An 8,906-nucleotide genomic window follows, 5' to 3' on the forward strand; every position below is an offset into this window, starting at 1 on the left:
AATAAATATTACTCGCAAAATACTTCGCGGTTATAATTTTGTTGAAACGAAAACCTTCATTTTAATGTAAACCAATCACAGAATCTTGTAAAGCAAGACGTGTATCCACGTCTGGTCTATCAGCAAAATTACGAAAATGTTTACACTGAGTTGGCTTTTTAAAACTTGTTATTCTGCGATGACCCATTCTGTTGGAATGGGTAATTTTATCACGAATTCCTCGCGAACCTATTTTCCACCGTCCAAAATTTTGATTAAAATGTCCTCGATTTCTTCTAAAAAATGACCTGTTTTTAACACCTACAATTTTTTTAAGTTAACCGACTTAGTTTCAATATTTTTTGTTTAAAGTTATAATGGAATGTTTTTTTACATGGAAAAAAAACTAAAAGTTTCAATTTCAATTTATATAAATATAGATAATTCCTTTTTTTTATCTGGCTGCTATCTATTGTAGCGTAACGTTAACAGTCCCAAACTTCCTTGCGAGCTATCTAGCCTTCTTAATGACAAGTCTAGATAGATTATATAGATATAGATAGATAGATTAGGCTAGATAGCCTAATTCATAATGATGTTTGGGACTGTATATAAAAATTTGCAGTCGTGTCGTATGAAGGACTGAACCGATTGATAAAAGATCGTGGAAGGTGGTGAGAGTTCCACCGACAAGAGCACAGCTCTTAAATTATGAATAAATGATGATATAAAAAAATATTTAAAAATACAACTGATAGTATCTGTGGTTATTATTTATTAAAACAAACAGGCTCTACAGCGTCACTACATAGTATAAAACAAAGTCGCTGTCGCTGTCTGTCCGTCCGTATGCTTAAATCTTTAAAACTACGCAACGGATTTTGAAGCGGATTTTTAATAGATAGAGTGATTCAAGAGGAAGGTTTATATATATATATACAACACCTATGCGAAGGCGGGGTGAGTAGCTAGTTATCTATTAATACGTGAAGCCAAATCTTTTTATGAAAATTGCGCGAACAGAAGAGTATGAAATTTCGAACAGTTATAGTTTATGTAGAGAAGGAGCGCAGACTACCAATATTTTTTTTTAATTATGCATAAAAAATATAACACACTAATACGATTAAAAAAACATTACCATTTCGATCCCCTCTTCAATGGAACTGAGTTGGAGGCACTTGGAGGCCACTATTTAAAAAATATGTTTTTCAATCATTCCCGTGATTGCATTCAAACAAACCAACTCTTCAGCTTTATTTATTTATACAAAATAGATATCTAACGCGGAAGCTGGCCAAAGTTTGAAATAGAATTATAGAATAAACTTCATACATTAAAATAATATCTTAGTCTTGAGCAAATATACATATAACACGTCAGCTTTGATTAAGAACATCGAATGTATGGAATAACACTATTTCATCTCGATGTATATTTTGAATGTTGTGTTTGAAGTACATCGTACGATACGCCTACCTGTTACATCGGATGTACCTTTCAACACTCTCTTTAACTTTTTTTCATTTGTTTCTCGTCAGTTGTGTTTAATTTCTCTTTATATATATAGATACGAGTATATTGGCAGATTTTTATGCTAATCACAGCAGCGTTTATTTGTTTCTTTTAATTTAATTTATAATTATACATAAATACATTATATAATTTTTTTTATTTAATTATGTTGTGATTTTACATTTTGTTATTATTTATTGTCCCTCCCCGATGATTGGTTCAAAATTTCATAAATTTTCAAATTTCGAATTTTTTTAGTCCTCAATAGTGTTCAATTAGGGAGAGCACGGATCGATAAAGTGTGACATGGAGTATTCATGTCACACTTTATCGATCCCTCCATGTCACACTTTATCGATACCTTCATGTCACACTTTATCGATCCTCCTCTCCACCTTGCATTTATGATGTAATTAATCGGTTCATTAATATACATGTTTCTCAATTAGTCTGTACGACAAAACAACAGAACTGATCTTAATAAAATTACAGCGAAAATACGTGCACTCTTTTTTTTTTAATTAAAGTTTTTAAGTCCGTCAATTTATATATAAATATATAAATAAGTAGACGGGATAGAATATATATTTATTATATATATTAATTATGTCATGGGTAATAACATAGTATATTTAAAAAAGTAAGTTTAATCTTATTTAGCTCATTTCAATTTAGCATAAAAAGCAAATTGCTTTGTATACTGTAATGACAATTATTTTTAATTACTCATTTGTAAGAAGTAATAATGAAATTTCTCGAGAACCATAATAACGTCCTCTTATATTCTAATTAAAAATTTGTAAGAAAAAAACATCAAAGGAAAAGATTCTTTGGAGTTATATAAATGTCAATAATAGAAATATACCTATACAGAGCAGTAGTCTAATTATGTAACTTTGACGGACTCGGTGGTCTAGCGGTCTAGCACACCGCCTTCCTTCCGATGGTCACGGGTTCGATTCCTCGCATGGCACAAACATTTGTATTCATGATTTTGGTTTTGTATCGGTCTGGCTGATTTCTATGTATAATATGTATGCATTTACGAAAAAAAATCTATCTATGTATCTAGTATCGGTTGTCTAGTACCCATAACACAAGCTATACATAACATATTATTTCAATTGAGAATAAGTTTGTTACATGTCAGAAATGACTTGAGTGCGCGGTGCGCGGAAATTGTGCGGAAGAAAAGTTAATGATTTTACCATTTCATTTCATTACAAGAATTCCTAGTTATCACATTGCAGTCTAAGAATGTATAATTTCTATTGTTATCTCATAAACGGCTACAGTATGAAATTTATTAACTACCACAAATCTGGCCAAAGTTTTACTACTTCATAAACAAAAATCTCCGTTTTTACAACTCTGAATAACATTATTGGAGTTATAAAAGGTTTTAACAGCGCTCATAATTGTTCGGTTGCGCTTACGGGAATTTTAACTTTATTACAAATGTAATTAGAGTTATTATGAATGTATATAATAGTGAACACATGCTGTAGGAAGCTGATGGATAGTGGTAAAGTCGCCTACGTCGTGGACAGAAATGGCATCACGCGCCTCAAGCTGTATCTTGAACCTATACATATAAGTTTGTTTGTAATATTGAAATAACCGTTTTTTACTATATACATTTATACTCATACATCATACTATATACATCTATACATCTATATATATAACTCAAAGGTGACTCACATAGTGATCTATCAACGCACAGCCCAAACCACTGGCCGGATCGGGCTGAAATTTGACATGCAGGTAGATGTTATGACGTAGGCATCCCCTAAGAAAGGATTTTGATTAATTCTACCCCCAAGGGGATAAAATAGGGGATGAAAGTTTGTATGAAACTTTGTCAATTTCAAACCGATATGAGACTTTGCATACATAAAACTATGACGTAGGCATCCCCTAAGAAAGGATTTTGATGAATTCCACCCCTAAGAGGATAAATTAACGCGAGCGAAGCCGCGGGCAAAAGCTAGTATGAATATAAATACGGTACATACACCAAAATAACATTTTTTACAATTTTTGTCTGTCTATCTATTTGTTCCGGCTAATCTCTGAAATGGCTGGACCGATTTGTTGAAGGGATTTTATTGGCAGGTAGCTGATGTAATAAGGAGTAACTTAGGCGACTTTTATTTTAGAAAAGTAAAGTTTTATTATAGTATTACATATGTTTGTTAATGGATGATATTGGAATAGTGGACCCGCCTGAATGCACTGGGCACCAGTGGAGCGTGATAACGGTTTTAAATCAAATAGTAAATTCAAATTTGTTTATCTGTTTTTTCATGCTAATCTCTGAAACGGGTGGACCGATTTTGACGGGACTTTCACTGGCAGATAGCTAATACTATACAGAGTAACTTAGCCAATTTTTATTATAGATTTTTTTTATTTTAGATGAATGCGGCCGAAGTCGCGGATAATGGTTAGTTTATATTAATTTAGACAAACATGAACTAACAATACAAATCAATAGAGGCCACGAGGAACTGCCATGTCGCGTGTTTCGCATACATAAGCTATTTTATACACTATCAGTAGATTATAGTCATGTGTTGGGTCGGTACCATGCGCGGTGTGGCTTGTCAATGTACATTGAAATATATTTAGTCGATTCGTAGAACTACATTGTTTGTATTGTGATTGATATACTAGCTGTACCCGAGGACTCACCCGCGTGAAATTTATAGCCTATATGTTATTCTGATTTATAAGCTATATTACTGTAAAGTTTCATCAAAATCCGTTCAGTAGTTTTTGAGTGAAAGCGTAACACATTCACATTACAAACTTTCGCGTTATTATTATTAATAAGATATATTATAAAAGACCCAGCAAAACATTGTTTTGCCATATAAATAAAATCTCTATTTAAAAACGGGGTTGGTGATCGAAGGGTGAAAATTTAGGATTGTATCTGCGTGTTTTTATTGCAACCTTATAGAAGAAAAATAATTGTCAACAAATAAAATGTTAGAGATGAACAACTCTCATCATTTAGAGGTATTAAAAATAGATAGTAGCCGATTCTCAGACCCACTGAATATGCATAAAAAATTCCATAAAAATCGGTCTAGCCGTTTCGGAGAATTAACATAAAATTGTGAGACGAGAATTACAATATCAGATCGATCTCCATAAGCTTCGTCCGGAAACGTTACTTTGGTGAAGTCACCATGACAGGGTGACATCATGGTTATTCTATCATCCACCTCTGGTGCCAAACCATACAACAAATCCATAAAAACTTGCATATTTATATATTAACGGCCACGTTGATTTATCCGTTTTGCACACCGCCTTACTTCCAGTAGTCGCAATCTCGATTCCACCGAGGTTCGAACCCCTAGTGAGGGCACCTAATCACCTAATATAGAAAGAAAGATAAGATAGAAATAATCTTTATTCAAATAAACTCATTACAAGCACTTTTGAATAGTCATATTTTAATTCTACCACTCATTTGGAATGCAGATTCATCACAAGAAGAATAAGCAAGAAACTTGTGTATTGTTCTTTTTAATAGATGTTTTTTTATATAAATAATTACAGTATAACAAGTAAGAGGCATGCGATAATCAATATAGAAATCGCTACGCACTCATTATTAGTGTAATCAGATAATATTGTCAGTGCTATGGATTTAAAGTTTTTCTATAAAAACATTATTATCGTTAATGAATTCTTCAATTTTATAGTAAGCTTTTTTGCAAAGGAACTGTTTTATTTGACATTTAAATCTTTTTTCTGGCAGATTTATAACAGACTCTGGTATTTTATTGTAAAACCTTACGCAATTGTCATAAAACGAATTACTAACTTTAGCCAAACGACATTTAGGTAAAATCAGTTTGTTATTGTTACGTAAGCTTTTATTGGTGCAATCACTAACTCTTTTGAAAAAAAATACGAGAATTGAGACTGAAAATTGTTCTTCTCTATCTTTCACATATCACATCCAGTAAACCTTCCATTTTACATTATCCCACGAAAACAAAATACTTATTCAACCAATGAAAGTATTTTTTACAGAATACATTTACATTATCTTTCCGTAGCTGTTACTAGGTAATGTTTACGTCTTCTTAAATGAAAACGTTATTTTTATTACAACCATATATACGATTTACATTTAAAACGTTGAGATATATCAATAAACAGAATATTCCTACTGACGTTTCTATTAAATCGATCGATTTGTGAAATCACTGGAATTGAGTTGTAAACAGTGATTATTAAGGAAAATATAAAGCAGTTCGAAAGAATGAAAATTTATTCAATTTTTGCAATTGACGACCTCGGTGGTCTAGTGATCTAGCACACCGCTTTACGTCCGATAGTCGCGGGTTCAATTCCTCGCACGGTACTAAAATCTGTATTCATGAGTATGATCGTTTGTATCGGTCTGGGTGTTTTCTATGTATATTATGAATGTATTTACGAAAAAAAAAAATTTATGTATTTGTATCAGTTATCTAGTACCCATAACACAAGTTTTAGCTAGCTTAACTTGGGTCTAGATGGCGCTGTGTGAGTTGTCCTGAGATTATTATTATTCGAAAGTATAAAAATACTGGTAACAAAGAGCAATTTAATGTTTTACCAAAATAATGTCTCAGTTAATAAATAAATAAGCTTATTACAAAATTCAGGAGTTTATTATTAATAAAAATGTTTTAGTAGAAAAAATCATAACGCTGACAATATGATTTGGTTGCACAAATATTGAGTGCGTAGCGGTTTCTATAGTCAAATTCAAATTCATAAATCATTTATTCATGCAGGACATTTTAGCCGCTTATGAACGTCGAACTTTTATATTATAATTTTTCTCTACCGTCCAGTATAGTCGCATAATCTTTGTTAATGTATATTTATTTAGAACAACATTCGGTCGAACGAACCCATATCCTGATATCTAAACTTGGAAACTATTAATAATTATTTTAATATGACCTTATTTAACTTTCCATTTCAAAAAAGCTTACTATAAAATTTAAGAATTCGTTAACGATAACAATGTTTTTACAGAAAAACTTTAAACCCATAGAACTGATAATATTATCTGATTACACTAATAATGAGTGCGTAGCGATTTCTATGTTGATTATCGCATGCCTCTTACTTGTTATACTGTAATTATTTATATAAAAAACACATTTAATAAAAAGAGCAACACACAAGTTTCTTGCTCATTCTTCTTGTGATGAATCTGCATTCCGAATGAGTGGTAGAATCAAAATATGACTATTCAAAAGTGTATGTAATGAGTTTATTTGAATAAAGATTATTTCTACTTCTATTTCTATTAATAAATCTCTTGTAACAAATAACATACGTATACCTGTCAATATTTACGGACTTTTACGGATGGGTTGGCTGATAAAGAATGCTAATAGCATTAAGCCCGCCCATTTTACAATTCAATAAAGTTTAAATAAATAAATATATGGGTAATTACAAAAGGACCAACGTACGGTGATACTGTCATCGTGAAATTCTTTAATATATCATCCATTGTCCTCAGCGCTGCATTTGACATATTTTAATTCTATTTTCATCCAACTCTACTTTTATATAACTGTTTTCTAACTGGTAATTGAGCTCGACTCTGTGCTTCGCTTTGGAGCAAAAAGAAGGCAAATCGAAATTGAAATCAACACTGTGGCAGTAGAGGAAATATTTAGAAACAGAAATACAAATAGAAATAGAAAATCATTTATTCAAATAAACTTAATTTAAGCACTTTGAATAGTGAATAGAATAGTATAACATTTTTTTTTATCTACCGCTCGTTCGGAAAGCTGTCTCATCACAAGAAGAACGAGCAAGAAACTTGTGTGTTGCTCTTTTAAATAATCCTTGTAAGTTTACATTTACAAGTCGAAACGTGTGAATACAAACTAACTACCAGTACCAATTTAAAAATTGGAAAAGTAGAAAACTGTTTCTAGACTGTACAGTTGCCTAAAACAAGACTTGGTAAAACTTTTAAACAAGGCATTAGTATAAAAATTAAAATGTACAATGAAATGCCTATGCAAATCAGATAATTACCCCAAAAACAATTCAAAACTAAATTTTTTTTTTAAAAACATTCTTTTATAATTAGTATTTAGACCTAAAAATAATTATATCGTAATTATGACTACGAAACATATTATGTTATTATATTGTGTACGTAATATAATTTTATTTATTAATGTAATTGTAATTGTATTGAATTTATATAAATACAAGCTGTACCAGCGTCTTCTTCCGCGTGGAATTTACCTTTATATTTCTAAAATAAAAGTAGCCTAAGTTACTCCTTATTACATCAGCTACTTGCCAAAAAAAGTCCCGTCAAAATCGGTCCAGCCATTTCAGAGATTAGTCGGAATAAACAGACAGACAGACAGATAGACAAAAATTGTAAAAAATGTTATATTGGTGTATGTACCGTATTTATATTCATATGCAAGTGGTAAAAAACGGTTATTTCAATATTACAAACAAACACTACAATTTTATTTATACTCTATATATTAAAAAAAACTGCTTCAAAATCCGTTGCGTAGTTTTAAAGCAAACATAGGGACAGACAGCGATAGCGACTTCGTTTTATATTATCTAATGATTTCTTTAAGATACATTTAGCTGTAAAGGGTAACAACAAGGGAGAGACAAACTGTAATATATATAATATAACATTATATATATTACAGTTTATCTCTCCGTATATAAAAACCTTGTCGTATTCAATATTATTGAATTGTTCAGCGAACAAATCAAAGTTAAAATAATATTATTACAAATAGCTAAATACTACCTACTCATATTATGTGGGAAAGCAATTACTGTGATATATAGAAATCTTATAAAAACAAGGGTTGAATAAATAATAAAGATTGTTATTTTAATGTGTATTTTTGAACAGAAATAAAAGCATTTATTCGTAACTAGCTTTTGCCCGCGGCTTCGGTCGCGTTAATTTATCCCCTTAGGGGTGGAATTTATCAAAATCTTTTCTTAGGGGATGCTTACGTCATAGTAGCTTTATCCATGCAAAGTTTCAGTCCGATCGGTTTAAAATTGACAGTTTCATATAAACTTTCATCCCCTATTTTATTCCCTTTGGGATAGAATTAATCAAAATCCTTTCTTAGCGGATGCCTAAGTCGTAACATCTACTGCATTCCAAATTTCAGTCCGATCCGTCCAGTGGTTTGGGCTGTGCATTGATAGAGCACTATGTCAGTCACCTTTGAGTTACATATATATATTTAGACTAGCTACTCGCCCCGACTTTGCACGGGTATACATGTATTATACCTATAAACCTTCCTCTTGAATGACTCTATCTATTAAAACAAACCGCTTCAAAATCCGGTGCGTAGTTTTAAAGA

This window comes from Achroia grisella, unplaced genomic scaffold (genome assembly GCF_030625045.1).
Source record: "Achroia grisella isolate CSIRO2021 unplaced genomic scaffold, CSIRO_AGI_Agris_v1 utg2904, whole genome shotgun sequence".
Taxonomy (NCBI): domain Eukaryota; kingdom Metazoa; phylum Arthropoda; class Insecta; order Lepidoptera; family Pyralidae; genus Achroia; species Achroia grisella.